This window comes from Electrona antarctica, assembly GCF_951216825.1.
Source record: "Electrona antarctica genome assembly, contig: scaffold_56, whole genome shotgun sequence".
Taxonomy (NCBI): Eukaryota; Metazoa; Chordata; class Actinopteri; order Myctophiformes; family Myctophidae; genus Electrona; species Electrona antarctica.
This window is the reverse complement of record NW_027638622.1, coordinates 191,070-205,752: the sequence shown is the minus strand read 5'-3', so window position 1 is coordinate 205,752 and position 14,683 is coordinate 191,070. Positions and strand designations below refer to the sequence as shown.

At 42.6% G+C, this 14,683-nt stretch overlaps 1 protein-coding gene across 1 annotated transcript in view; it reads left to right on the top strand.

The window, feature by feature from the left end:
- Nucleotides 1–1,654: 1,654 nt before the first annotated feature.
- Nucleotides 1,655–14,683, top strand: part of dcaf1 (ddb1 and cul4 associated factor 1) — a 101,689-nt gene continuing 88,660 nt past the window's right edge. Inside the window, exon 1 of the mRNA XM_079530794.1 lies at nucleotides 1,655–1,873. The gene's annotated coding sequence lies outside the window, so the exon portion shown is untranslated. The remainder of the gene's footprint in view (nucleotides 1,874–14,683) is intronic.

Sequence of the window (14,683 nt, the reverse complement as noted above, 5' to 3'; positions counted from 1 at the left end):
CATGTTACCACTTACAGGATCTCCTCACTGGTCAACCCTTGACTCCTTAAACCGCTCTCAAAGGGCACCTACGGACGGCTGCAATTCAAAACTGGCCCCCATAAAATCTGAATCCCCCCGCCCACCCCTTTTCCCCCTCACTGTATATGTTTCTTTTCCCTTTTTCCCTCCTTTATGATGAATTCCTGTTCTGTTCTTTGGCTATATAGAAGTGTCTATTTGTACGTCTCTAAATGTGTTGATGAATTGAACAAGGTGGACCCTCTTGTAAACAAGTGTAATGCTTTATTGGGTCGTCCACTCACAGTTAAGGTGGCCTTACACTAGCCGATAATCGGGCATTTTTTGACGCTCGGGGGGTGCCCGACTCAATCGATCTGCTCGGGGCCGCTCAAAGCGCGATCGGGATCGGCCCGATCAACATCAAGAATGTTTGATATTTGCTCTGCCCCGCTCCGATTATCCTGTAGTGTGTCCTATCAGATTTCAGATTGAAACAAATCGGCTAGTGTAAAGGCCACCTTCAACCCTTCATCAATCAATCAATCAATCAATCAATCAATCAATCAATCAATCAATCAATCAATCAATCAATCAATCAATCAATCAATCAATCAATCAATCAATCAATCAGGGATCCCAGATTTGTGTTGTTAAAAATAATGTAAATATTCCACAATTATAACTTTTTTTCCCCCCAAGGTGCTTTATTTGTTTTAAATAGCAGAATTAGCCCTTAGACTTGGCTTGTTTTCATAACCGTGGTTGCTTATTTCTCTCAGACAACCTGGCAACACTGCCTCGTTGCGTCATCAACGGTGGCCTTATGATTAGTGTTGCCATGTCTGCTTATTATAAGTGACTTTTGTTTTTATTTGATCGATAGTAAGTATTTAATAACAGTTTGCAGAATGGGTACATGTGTTGTTGTTTCAAGTTGTGCTTGAAATGTACTGTAATTCTACAAACTGTTAATAACTTAAATCAATCAAAAATACATAAAACCCCCCCAAAAAAACAGGAAATGTGAAGTTGCTTTGGAAATATTGGTGGTTGCGTTTTTTGGGGGTTTCGTTTCTAAACTAAAGTCTAATAAATTATTATTCATGTCATGTGTGAGTGTATGGGACCCGAATGGAAACAAGGCCGCAAGGTCTTTCTTCGGTGAAATCCTTTTTTGGACAACAAATGTGGCAGCGGTGGCCGAACGGATAGCGGCGCGGTCTAGATACCGGAAGGTTCCCAGTTCGAACCAGCCGTCCGACACGTTAAAATTACCACCGCTGAAATGCCCTTGAACAAGGCATCAACCACTACGATGAAATGTGTTCTATGAGCAGGGCCTGGCTGGAAACAAGTTCTTGAGCTTAGCCCAGATACCCTGGGTAAATATAGATTTCATTTCATTTCATTTCACTGTACATTGTGCTGTTTGACTGTACATTGTGCTGTTTGCATTTATATGTTGCCTAATAAAATATTCAATAAATCAATCAATGTGACTCACATCGTGACGCGTAGTGAGCTTGTAGATCTGTTATTTTCAAATAGCCGATGAATATCACATTTCAATTTCACATGTTGTGGCTTCGCTTTGCGCTTATTTCTGTCACAAAAAAACCTAAAACCTGGCAACCCTCCGTCCGTCCGTCGCCTGGCCAGTGACGCGCAGTCGCAGAACGTGCTGCAGCTCGAGCTGCTTCCATGATGATAATAAACAAATAAACAAAACAACACATTTATTATCTGTAGAACCATCAACACTCTGCCTGCAGGAGCACCAGGCCACGGACACTGGGACACCTGCTCCCCCGGACACAGGGCCTCAGTGGCGGGCGTTGAAGAGGCACACACAGCCCTGAGAGGAGCCAAGGTATGGTTAGCATGATGCTAACAGCTATAGCCTGTTCTGGTGAGGGGAAACAAGGTAATGTTAGCATGATGCTAACAGCTATAGCCTGTTCTTATGAGGGGAATACAAGGTAAAGTTAGCATGATGCTAACAGCTATAGCCCGAATACAAGGTATGGTTAGCGTGATGCTAACGGCTATAGCCTGTTCTTATGAGGGGGATACAAGGTAAAGTTAGCATGATGCTAACAGCTATAGCCTGTTCTGATGAGGGGAATACAAGGTAAAGTTAGCATGATGCTAACAGGCTAGCCTGCTCTGATGCTAGTGCTGCTAGGGAGGAGAGAGATGTACTGGGCATCTGTCTGTGACTCTGTGACTCTGACTGTCTGTGACTCTGTGACTGTCTGTCTCTACCATCATGGAGAACACTGGCTCATTTGGCCATAAAACAGGTTTTCAACCCTTTTCACATCAAGGTCCATTATTTATTTATTCAGCATTTGAGCCACGGACCACCATTTGATTCTTGATGACATTTAGCCTCTCAGACCCATCTGAGCCACGGACCACCATTTGATTCTTGATGACATTTAGCCTCTCAGACCCATCTGAGCCACGGACCACCATTTGATGACATTTAGCCTCTCAGACCCATTTGAGCCACGGACCACCATTTGATGACATTTAGCCTCTCAGACCCATTTGAGCCACGGACCACCATTTGATGACATTTAGCCTCTCAGAGCCAAGACTATAATAATATTGTTGTTGTCGTTGGATTAGATTCTGTCCACAATTCCATGCTGTATTGATGTTGGTACCATTAGGAGAGATAACATGGTGTTGGTACCATTAGGAGAGATAACATGGTGTTGGTACCATTAGGAGAGATAACATGGTGTTGGTACCATTAGGAGAGATAAGATGGTGTTGGTACCATTAGGAGAGATAAGATGGTGTTGGTACCATTAGGAGAGATAACATGATGTTGGTACCATTAGGAGAGATAACATGATGTTGGTACCATTAGGAGAGATAACATGATGTTGGTACCATTAGGAGAGATAACATGATGTTGGTACCATTAGGAGAGATAACATGGTGTTGGTACCATTAGGAGAGATAACATGGTGTTGGTACCATTAGGAGAGAGAACATGATGTTTGTACCATTAGGAGAGAGAACATGGTGGTGGTACCATTAGGAGAGATAACATGGTGTTGGTACCATTAGGAGAGAGAACATGGTGGTGGTACCATTAGGAGAGATAACATGGTGGTGGTATCATTAGGAGAGATAACATGGTGTTTGTACCATTAGGAGAGATAACATGATGTTGGTACCATTAAGAGAGAACATGGTGTTGGTACCATTAGGAGAGAGAACATGGTGTTTGTACCATTAGGAGAGAGAACATGGTGTTGGTACCACTAGGAGAGATAACATGGTGTTGGTATCATTAGGAGAGATAACATGGTGTTGGTACCATTAGGAGAGATAACATGGTGTTGGTACCATTAGGAGAGATAACATGGTGTTGGTACCATTAGGAGAGATAACATGGTGTTGGTACCATTAGGAGAGAGAACATGATGTTGGTACCACTAGGAGAGATAACATGGTGTTGGTACCATTAGGAGAGATAACATGGTGTTGGTACCATTAGGAGAGAGAACATGATGTTGGTACCATTAGGAGAGAGAACATGATGTTGGTACCACTAGGAGAGATAACATGGTGTTGGTACCATTAGGAGAGATAACATGGTGTTGGTACCACTAGGAGAGATAACATGGTGTTGGTACCATTAGGAGAGATAACATGGTGTTGGTACCATTAGGAGAGATAACATGGTGTTGGTACCATTAGGAGAGATAAACAGGCAAACGTTGATCAAAATAACAATTCTACATTCTCTAATTGTGTAGACTTATTGTAAATTAACTAATGCAGATGTTTAACAATATTACAATAATGTAACTCTTGAGAGTGTAACATGAAACCAAATGGACCTGTAACTCTCAAGAGTTAAACATCTATGAGGGTCCACTTGGTTTACGCCCCAAACAGAAGTGGATAAACAGGTCTGGCAACACACTGGGCACACTAACACTCACCATTACACACTGCAAATGAGAGGCAGCGCATTGTGACAGATTAATAACATGTTTCTATATCAGTGGTTCTCAAACTATTTCATGTCAATGACCCCCAAAAATATCTGTATTTGGCCGCCGACCCCCATCTGAAAATATGTTGTTCCAGGGACCCCCCAGAAGCAATTTGAGTTAAATACTCGCTCTGAAAGAATATATATTCAAAGATGTTTCAAAAAATAGCAGAGCTACAAGCTCGTAGCGCGGCACTCGGTGCCACGCTATGAGCTTGTAGATCTGCTCTTTTTCAACAGCTAAAGAATAACATAATGCTTTTAACACCAACAGGGGTTCCCGCCCTGAATGGGTTAATATGCTGTTTTTGGATAATGATGGAAACGATTATGAAAGAATAAGAATAATTTGTGATAAAATAGCGCCATTTTTCAGTGACATCATCGATGGGGAAAATGTACCAGCGAGGTGCAGTTCCTTTGGTGCCCACTAGTAGTCTCCTCTGAGTGAAGTCTGGACCAACGTGTGTGTATTCTGTCGCTATGGAATGTGTGTGATGCTGTTTTTTTTAAACGCGCTGGTGGTCTCCACCAGGCCGAAGGCATGTATGGGGAGAGAGTATGTTTTGCACTGTCCGTGTGTGTGTCCGTCCGTCCGTCCGTCTGTGAACAGCTAATCTCCGGCACCGTTAACCCGGTCGGTGCCAAATTTTGCACACACACTCCCTGGATGCCAACGATGAACCTCTGCCCCATATTTTCCAGAACGGACTGTTATAGCGCCACCAGGAGTCCGACATTTGTAAAAAAACATTTTTTGATATTACGGCTCCAGATTCTGTCCAAAAATCCCGCAAATCGTTACACAGTATCTCTATAGTCATGTGTTCAAGACGGATCTGTCCGATATTTCATATTCCATCCTAATTGGCTAACATTGGCTTTCAAAGTTTGCACGATTGGCCTGTTTTGAACAAAAAGCCTCAAATCATGAACGCATCGTGCAATTTACGTGAAATCTTTCACAGACGTTCATACTAGGCTGAGGAATATATCCCACCCTTTTGGCCTGTTATAGCGCCACCAACAGGTGGATTTTTGCAAGACACATTTTTGGATCAAATTGCCTCAAATCATCCAATTGCCATACGAGGCATAAGAAGAAATTGCACCCTTTTCACATTGGCTTATTACAGCGCCACCAGGAGGCCACAACCTGACCTGCCCTGGTGGAGACCTGTGCTCCTAGGATATCCTACCTGCCCTGGTGGAGACCTGTGCCCCGAGGTGCACTTTATCTAGTTGTGATGTGAATGTGGTGGTTTTAGTTTAGAGGGCTCTGTAAACACTCTGGTTGTGATGTGAACATGAACACACACACACACACACACACACAGGCCAGGGAGAAGGGCTTGTACAGTACAGTACAGTACAGTACAGTACAGTACAGTACAGTACAGTACAGTACAGTACAGTACAGTACAGTACAGTACAGTACAGCACCACTCAGTTCAGACAGGTCTGATTTATTTTTTAAATATCTATGTACCCAGAGAGACTGACTGACAGTGTTGCCATGTTGTGTGAGAGACTGACTGACAGTGTTGCCATGTTGTGTGAGAGAAATAAGCTACCAGGTCTATGAAAACAAGCCCAACAGAAACGTCTAGGCTAGGGCAAGCTATTTGAAAATAGCAGATCTACAAGCTCACAACGCAGCGCAATGTGACGCATTGTGAACTTGTAGATCTGCTATTTAAAAAAAAATATATTTTTTACATGGATACTCTTTGTTATCTGTGATGTCACTGTGATGTCACTGTGATGTCACTGCCAGCTCATTGTTGATCTGGCATTCTGTAAGTCAGACATGGGCAACTGGTGGCCCGGGGGCCACATGCGGCCCCCACCTTCACCTAATGTGGCCCTCAGGTTAATATCAACTGGTGGCCCGGGGGCCACATGCGGCCCCCACCTTCACTTAATGCGGCCCTCAGGTTAATATCAACTGGCGGCCCGGGGGCCACATGCGGCCCCCACCTTCACTTAATGCGGCCCTCAGGTTAATATCAACTGGCGGCCTGAGGGCCACATGCGGCCCCCAGCTTCACTTAATGTGGCCCTCAGGTTAATATCAACTGGAGGCCCGGGGGCTACATGAGGCCCCCACCTTCACTTAATGTGGCCCTCAGGTTAATATCACAATACTGATATATTATTGATTTGTAAACATGACCCGCTATAATTACTTCAGTTAAAATGAGTAGCTTAATGACCTATGGCCCCTCCATCTATACAACTATAACATGAGTAGCTTAATGACCTATGGCCCTCTCCATCTATACAACTATAACATGAGTAGCTTAATGACCTATGACCCTCTCCATCTATACAACTATAACATGAGTAGCTTAATGCCCTATGGCCCTCTCCATCTATACAACTATAACATGAGTAGCTTAATGACCTATGGCCCTCTCCATCTATACAACTATAACATGAGTAGCTTAATGACCTATGGCCCTCTCCATCTATACAACTATAACATGAGTAGCTTAATGACCTATGGCCCTCTCCATCTATACAACTATAACATGAGTAGCTTAATGACCTATGGCCCTCTCCATCTATACAACTATAACATGAGTAGCTTAATGACCTATGGCCCTCTCCATCTATACAACTATAACATGAGTAGCTTAATGACCTATGGCCCTCTCCATCTATACAACTATAACATGAGTAGCTTAATGACCTATGGCCCCTCCATCTATACAACTATAACATGAGTAGCTTAATGACCTATGGCCCTCTCCATCTATACAACTATAACATGAGTAGCTTAATGACCTATGGCCCTCTCCATCTATACAACTATAACATGAGTAGCTTAATGACCTATGGCCCTCTCCATCTATACAACTATAACATGAGTAGCTTAATGACCTATGGCCCTCTCCATCTATACAACTATAACATGAGTAGCTTAATGACCTATGGCCCCTCCATCTATACAACTATAACATGAGTAGCTTAATGACCTATGGCCCTCTCCATCTATACAACTATAACATGAGTAGCTTAATGACCTATGGCCCTCTCCATCTATACAACTATAACATGAGTAGCTTAATGACCTATGGCCCTCTCCATCTATACAACTATAACATGAGTAGTTTAATGACCTATGGCCCCCTCCATCTATAACACTATAACATGAGTAGCTTAATGACCTATGGCCCTCTCCATCTATACAACTATAACATGAGTAGCTTAATGACCTATGGCCCTCTCCATCTATACAACTATAACATGAGTAGCTTAATGACCTATGGCCCTCTCCATCTATACAACTATAACATGAGTAGCTTAATGACCTATGGCCCTCTCCATCTATACAACTATAACATGAGTAGCTTAATGACCTATGGCCCTCTCCATCTATACAACTATAACATGAGTAGCTTAATGACCTATGGCCCTCTCCATCTATACAACTATAACATGAGTAGCTTAATGACCTATGGCCCTCTCCATCTATACAACTATAACATGAGTAGCTTAATGACCTATGGCCCTCTCCATCTATACAACTATAACATGAGTAGCTTAATGACCTATGGCCCTCTCCATCTATACAACTATAACATGAGTAGCTTAATGACCTATGGCCCTCTCCATCTATACAACTATAACATGAGTAGCTTAATGACCTATGGCCCTCTCCATCTATACAACTATAACATGAGTAGCTTAATGACCTATGGCCCTCTCCATCTATACAACTATAACATGAGTAGCTTAATGACCTATGGCCCTCTCCATCTATACAACTATAACATGAGTAGCTTAATGACCTATGGCCCTCTCCATCTATACAACTATAACATGAGTAGCTTAATGACCTATGGCCCCTCCATCTATAACACTATAACATGAGTAGCTTAATGACCTATGGCCCTCTCCATCTATACAACTATAACATGAGTAGCTTAATGACCTATGGCCCTCTCCATCTATACAACTATAACATGAGTAGCTTAATGACCTATGACCCTCTCCATCTATACAACTATAACATGAGTAGCTTAATGACCTATGGCCCTCTCCATCTATACAACTATAACATGAGTAGCTTAATGACCTATGGCCCCCTCCATCTATACAACTATAACATGAGTAGCTTAATGACCTATGGCCCCTCCATCTATAACACTATAACATGAGTAGCTTAATGACCTATGGCCCTCCATCTATACAACTATAACATGAGTAGCTTAATGACCTATGGCCCTCTCCATCTATACAACTATAACATGAGTAGCTTAATGACCTATGGCCCTCTCCATCTATACAACTATAACATGAGTAGCTTAATGACCTATGGCCCTCTCCATCTATACAACTATAACATGAGTAGCTTAATGACCTATGGCCCTCTCCATCTATACAACTATAACATGAGTAGCTTAATGACCTATGGCCCCTCCATCTATACAACTATAACATGAGTAGCTTAATGACCTATGGCCCTCTCCATCTATACAACTATAACATGAGTAGCTTAATGACCTATGGCCCTCTCCATCTATAACACTATAACATGAGTAGCTTAATGACCTATGGCCCCTCCATCTATACAACTATAACATGAGTAGCTTAATGACCTATGGCCCTCTCCATCTATACAACTATAACATGAGTAGCTTAATGACCTATGGCCCTCTCCATCTATACAACTATAACATGAGTAGCTTAATGACCTATGGCCCTCTCCATCTATACAACTATAACATGAGTAGCTTAATGACCTATGGCCCTCTCCATCTATAACACTATAACATGAGTAGCTTAATGACCTATGGCCCCTCCATCTATACAACTATAACATGAGTAGCTTAATGACCTATGGCCCCTCCATCTATACAACTATAACATGAGTAGCTTAATGACCTATGGCCCCCTCCATCTATACAACTATAACATGAGTAGCTTAATGACCTATGGCCCTCCATCTATACAACTATAACATGAGTAGCTTAATGACCTATGGCCCTCTCCATCTATACAACTATAACATGAGTAGCTTAATGACCTATGGCCCTCTCCATCTATACAACTATAACATGAGTAGCTTAATGACCTATGGCCCTCTCCATCTATACAACTATAACATGAGTAGCTTAATGACCTATGGCCCCTCCATCTATAACACTATAACATGAGTAGCTTAATGACCTATGGCCCCCTCCATCTATACAACTATAACATGAGTAGCTTAATGACCTATGGCCCTCCATCTATACAACTATAACATGAGTAGCTTAATGACCTATGGCCCTCTCCATCTATACAACTATAACATGAGTAGCTTAATGACCTATGGCCCTCTCCATCTATACAACTATAACATGAGTAGCTTAATGACCTATGGCCCTCTCCATCTATACAACTATAACATGAGTAGCTTAATGACCTATGGCCCTCTCCATCTATACAACTATAACATGAGTAGCTTAATGACCTATGGCCCTCTCCATCTATACAACTATAACATGAGTAGCTTAATGACCTATGACCCTCTCCATCTATACAACTATAACATGAGTAGCTTAATGACCTATGGCCCTCTCCATCTATACAACTATAACATGAGTAGCTTAATGACCTATGGCCCTCTCCATCTATACAACTATAACATGAGTAGCTTAATGACCTATGACCCTCTCCATCTATACAACTATAACATGAGTAGCTTAATGACCTATGGCCCCTCCATCTATACAACTATAACATGAGTAGCTTAATGACCTATGGCCCTCTCCATCTATACAACTATAACATGAGTAGCTTAATGACCTATGACCCTCTCCATCTATACAACTATAACATGAGTAGCTTAATGACCTATGGCCCTCTCCATCTATACAACTATAACATGAGTAGCTTAATGACCTATGGCCCCTCCATCTATACAACTATAACATGAGTAGCTTAATGACCTATGGCCCTCTCCATCTATACAACTATAACATGAGTAGCTTAATGACCTATGGCCCCTCCATCTATACAACTATAACATGAGTAGCTTAATGACCTATGGCCCTCTCCATCTATACAACTATAACATGAGTAGCTTAATGACCTATGGCCCCTCCATCTATACAACTATAACATGAGTAGCTTAATGACCTATGGCCCTCTCCATCTATACAACTATAACATGAGTAGCTTAATGACCTATGGCCCTCTCCATCTATACAACTATAACATGAGTAGCTTAATGACCTATGGCCCTCTCCATCTATACAACTATAACATGAGTAGCTTAATGACCTATGGCCCCTCCATCTATACAACTATAACATGAGTAGCTTAATGACCTATGGCCCTCTCCATCTATACAACTATAACATGAGTAGCTTAATGACCTATGGCCCTCTCCATCTATACAACTATAACATGAGTAGCTTAATGACCTATGGCCCCCTCCATCTATAACACTATAACATGAGTAGCTTAATGACCTATGGCCCTCTCCATCTATACAACTATAACATGAGTAGCTTAATGACCTATGGCCCTCTCCATCTATACAACTATAACATGAGTAGCTTAATGACCTATGGCCCTCTCCATCTATACAACTATAACATGAGTAGCTTAATGACCTATGGCCCCCTCCATCTATACAACTATAACATGAGTAGCTTAATGACCTATGGCCCCTCCATCTATAACACTATAACATGAGTAGCTTAATGACCTATGGCCCCTCCATCTATACAACTATAACATGAGTAGCTTAATGACCTATGGCCCCCTCCATCTATACAACTATAACATGAGTAGCTTAATGACCTATGGCCCTCCATCTATACAACTATAACATGAGTAGCTTAATGACCTATGGCCCTCTCCATCTATACAACTATAACATGAGTAGCTTAATGACCTATGGCCCTCTCCATCTATACAACTATAACATGAGTAGCTTAATGACCTATGGCCCTCTCCATCTATACAACTATAACATGAGTAGCTTAATGACCTATGGCCCCTCCATCTATAACACTATAACATGAGTAGCTTAATGACCTATGGCCCCCTCCATCTATACAACTATAACATGAGTAGCTTAATGACCTATGGCCCTCCATCTATACAACCATAACATGAGTAGCTTAATGACCTATGGCCCTCTCCATCTATACAACTATAACATGAGTAGCTTAATGACCTATGGCCCTCTCCATCTATACAACTATAACATGAGTAGCTTAATGACCTATGGCCCTCTCCATCTATACAACTATAACATGAGTAGCTTAATGACCTATGGCCCTCTCCATCTATACAACTATAACATGAGTAGCTTAATGACCTATGGCCCTCTCCATCTATACAACTATAACATGAGTAGCTTAATGACCTATGACCCTCTCCATCTATACAACTATAACATGAGTAGCTTAATGACCTATGGCCCTCTCCATCTATACAACTATAACATGAGTAGCTTAATGACCTATGGCCCTCTCCATCTATACAACTATAACATGAGTAGCTTAATGACCTATGACCCTCTCCATCTATACAACTATAACATGAGTAGCTTAATGACCTATGGCCCCTCCATCTATACAACTATAACATGAGTAGCTTAATGACCTATGGCCCTCTCCATCTATACAACTATAACATGAGTAGCTTAATGACCTATGACCCTCTCCATCTATACAACTATAACATGAGTAGCTTAATGACCTATGGCCCTCTCCATCTATACAACTATAACATGAGTAGCTTAATGACCTATGGCCCTCTCCATCTATACAACTATAACATGAGTAGCTTAATGACCTATGGCCCTCTCCATCTATACAACTATAACATGAGTAGCTTAATGACCTATGGCCCTCTCCATCTATACAACTATAACATGAGTAGCTTAATGACCTATGGCCCTCTCCATCTATACAACTATAACATGAGTAGCTTAATGACCTATGGCCCTCTCCATCTATACAACTATAACATGAGTAGCTTAATGACCTATGGCCCCTCCATCTATACAACTATAACATGAGTAGCTTAATGACCTATGGCCCTCTCCATCTATACAACTATAACATGAGTAGCTTAATGACCTATGGCCCTCTCCATCTATACAACTATAACATGAGTAGCTTAATGACCTATGGCCCTCTCCATCTATACAACTATAACATGAGTAGCTTAATGACCTATGGCCCCTCCATCTATACAACTATAACATGAGTAGCTTAATGACCTATGGCCCCTCCATCTATACAACTATAACATGAGTAGCTTAATGCCCTATGGCCCTCTCCATCTATACAACTATAACATGAGTAGCTTAATGACCTATGGCCCCTCCATCTATACAACTATAACATGAGTAGCTTAATGACCTATGGCCCTCTCCATCTATAACACTATAACATGAGTAGCTTAATGACCTATGGCCCTCTCCATCTATACAACTATAACATGAGTAGCTTAATGACCTATGGCCCTCTCCATCTATACAACTATAACATGAGTAGCTTAATGACCTATGGCCCCTCCATCTATACAACTATAACATGAGTAGTTTAATGACCTATGGCCCCCTCCATCTATACAACTATAACATGAGTAGCTTAATGACCTATGGCCCTCTCCATCTATACAACTATAACATGAGTAGCTTAATGACCTATGGCCCTCTCCATCTATACAACTATAACATGAGTAGCTTAATGACCTATGGCCCTCTCCATCTATACAACTATAACATGAGTAGCTTAATGACCTATGGGGTACATACGGGTACCCCCTAGGGGTACACCGTGGTACTACAGGCAGGGGGTACTTGAGGTAAAATGTAAACACAAGCCAGCATGGTTATTGGCGATGAGTCACCGCTGGTTCTGGATGTCCTCAGGCTCTGATTGGTTCTGGGAGGCTAGTAGACTCGTCCTCAGGCTCTGATTGGTTCAGGGAGGCTAGTAGAGTCGTCCTCAGGCTCTGATTGGTTCAGGGAGGCTAGTAGAGTCGTCCTCGGGCTCTGATTGGTTCAGGGAGGCTAGTAGAGTCGTCCTCAGGCTCTGATTGGTTCAGGGAGGCTAGTAGAGTCGTCCTCAGGCTGTGATTGGTTCAGGGAGGCTAGTAGAGACGTCCTCATGCTCTGATTGGGTGTTTCAACTCAAGCTGGCTTGGTTTCAGTCATACGTGTCAGTAATAATATGTTGCCTCTACCCAATTCTAAATGTTTTATTGTCTCCACCATGAAGGCATGGGGAGAGAGTATGTTTTATTGTCTCCACCATGAAGGCATGGGGAGAGAGTATGTTTTATTGTCTCCACCATGAAGGCATGGGGAGAGAGTATGTTTTATTGTCTCCACCAGGCTGAAGGCATGGGGAGAGAGTATGTTTTATTGTCTCCACCAGGCTGAAGGCATGGGGAGAGAGTATGTTTTATTTTCTCCACCAGGCTGAAGGCATGGGGAGAGAGTATGTTTTATTTTCTCCACCAGGCTGAAGGCATGGGGAGAGAGTATGTTTTATTGTCTCCACCATGAAGGCATGGGGAGAGAGTATGTTTTATTGTCTCCACCAGGCTGAAGGCATGGGGAGAGAGTATGTTTTATTGTCTCCACCAGGCTGAAGGCATGGGGAGAGAGTATGTTTTATTGTCTCCACCAGGCCGAAGGCATGGGGAGAGAGTATGTTTTATTGTCTCCACCAGGCCGAAGGCATGGGGAGAGAGTATGTTTTATTGTCTCCACCAGGCCGAAGGCATGGGGAGAGAGTATGTTTTATTATCTCCACCAGGCCGAAGGCATGAGGAGAGAGTATGTTTTATTATCTCCACCAGGCCGAAGGCATGGGGAGAGAGTATGTTTTATTGTCTCCACCATGAAGGCATGGGGAGAGAGTATGTTTTATTGTCTCCACCATGAAGGCATGGGGAGAGAGTATGTTTTATTGTCTCCACCAGGCCGAAGGCATGGGGAGAGAGTATGTTGTATTGTCTCCACCAGGCTGAAGGCATGGGGAGAGAGTATGTTTTATTGTCTCCACCAGGCTGAAGGCATGGGGAGAGAGTATGTTTTATTTTCTCCACCAGGCTGAAGGCATGGGGAGAGAGTATGTTTTATTGTCTCCACCATGAAGGCATGGGGAGAGAGTATGTTTTATTGTCTCCACCATGAAGGCATCGGGAGAGAGTATGTTTTATTGTCTCCACCATGAAGGCATGGGGAGAGAGTATGTTTTATTGTCTCCACCATGAAGGCATGGGGAGAGAGTATGTTTTATTGTCTCCACCATGAAGGCATGGGGAGAGAGTATGTTTTATTGTCTCCACCAGGCCGAAGGCATGGGGAGAGAGTATGTTTTATTGTCTCCACCAGGCCGAAGGCATGGGGAGAGAGTACGTTTTATTGTCTCCACCAGGCCGAAGGCATGGGGAGAGAGTATGTTTTATTGTCTCCACCAGGCCGAAGGCATGGGGAGAGAGTATGTTTTATTGTCTCCACCAGGCCGAAGGCATGGGGAGAGAGTATGTTTTATTGTCTCCACCATGAAGGCATGGGGAGAGAGTATGTTGTATTGTCTCCACCAGGCTGAAGGCATGGGGAGAGAGTATGTTTTATTTTCTCCACCAGGCTGAAGGCATGGGGAGAGAGTATGTTTTATTGTCTCCACC